Here is a 1,900-nt window from a genome sequence, read left to right as displayed (position 1 = left end):
TTGATATTTACTTATTCCTAGCTAAATAATTTATTCAATAAATACTTTTTACTGCAAAAAAGTTCATATTATATCTTCTCATCTAAGCAGATGTATACAGCAGATTTTGTTATTAAATTTATTTAGATGAATGCATTTTCATAATCATATATATATATATATATATATATATATATATATATATATATATATATTATATATATACTGATCAGCCACAACATTAAAACCACTGACAGGTGAAGTGAATAACATTTATTATCTCGTTACAATGGTACCTGTCAAGGGGTGGGATATATTAGGCAGCAAGTGAACAATCAGTTCTTGAATTTCTTGTATTGGAAGCAGGAAAAGTGGGCAAGCGTAAGGATCTGAGTGACAAGGGCCAAATTGTGATGGCTAGACGACTGGGTCAGAGCATCTCCAAAACGGCAGGTCTTGTGGGGTGTTCTCAATATGCAGTGGTTAGAACCTACCAAAAGTAGTCCAAAGAAGGACAACCGATGAACCGGCGACAGGGTCATGGGCGCCCAAGGCTCACTGATGCACGTGGGGAGCGAAGGCTAGCCCGTCTGGTCCGATCCCACAGAAGAGCTACTGTAGCACAAATTGCTGAAAAACATAATGCTGGCCATGATAGAAAGGTGTCAGAACACACAGTGCATCGCAGCTTGCTGTGAATGGGGCTGCGTAGCCGCAGACCGGTCAGAGTGCCCATGTTGACCCCTGTCCACCGCCAAAAGCACCTACAATGGGCACGTAAGCATCAAAACTGGACCAGGGAGCAATGGAAGAAGGTTGTCTAGTCTGATGAATCATGTTCTCTTTTAGATCAAGTGGGTGGGCGGGTGCGTGTATGTCGTTTACCTGGGGAAGAGATGGCAGCAAGATGCACCATGGGAAAAAGGCATGCCGGCGGAGGCAGTGTGATGCTCTGGGCAATGCTCTGCTGGGAAACCTTGGGTCCTAGCATTCATGATGGTGTTATTTGACATGTACCACCTACCTAAAGATTGTTGGAGACCACGTACACCCCTTCATAGCAATAGTATTCCCTGATGGCAGGGGCCTCTTTCATCAGGGTAATGCGCCCTGCCGCACTGCAAAAATTGTTCAGGAATGGTTTGAGGAACATGACAAAGAGTTCAAAGTGATGACTTCACCAAATTTCCCAGATCTCAATCCATCTATGGATGTGCTGGACCAACAAGTCCGATCCATGGAGGCCCCACCTCGCAACTTACAGGACTTAAAGGATCTGCTGCTAACATCTTGGTGCCAGATACCACAGGACACCTTCAGAGGTCTTGTGGAGTCCATACCTCGACGGGTCAGAGCTGTTTTGGCGGCACGACTTTAATGGTTTTAATGTTGTGGCTGATCGGTATATATATATATATATATATATATATATATATATATATATATATATATTTCACTGTAGAAATGTCCATTAAAATTAATTTCCCTGACTGAATTGATTTACATGACTCCAGGCATGAAAATCACTATTCATGTATTATTATTTTTCCATCAATTTTCCACGCGTGGAAATAACTTCATGTTAATACCGTAACTTCAAGACTTTATCAGTGCGCCTCTCGCGTCTTGATGCTCTCTATCTTCATTCGGAGGACCAGGACGCAACGCACGCTGTGAGAAATCTGTACGGAGACAGAATGGACTGACTTCAGCTCTTCTCTCATTGGTCCTCAGTGCGGTGGGCCGGTGCAGCGCTGCTTCGGTTGGCTCTCTGATTGGTTGTTTTTGGGCAGTGGGCTGGTACAGCGTTGCCTCTATCTCTTCTCTGATTGGTCGGTTTGTGCGGAGGGCGGGTGCAGTGCTGTCAGTACCTACATACACAAGCAGAGGAGATACAATAGGGCAACAGCGGTCGCTATGT

Source organism: Myxocyprinus asiaticus, chromosome 13, assembly GCF_019703515.2.
Source record: "Myxocyprinus asiaticus isolate MX2 ecotype Aquarium Trade chromosome 13, UBuf_Myxa_2, whole genome shotgun sequence".
Taxonomy (NCBI): Eukaryota; Metazoa; Chordata; class Actinopteri; order Cypriniformes; family Catostomidae; genus Myxocyprinus; species Myxocyprinus asiaticus.
This window is presented reverse-complemented; position numbering follows the sequence as displayed.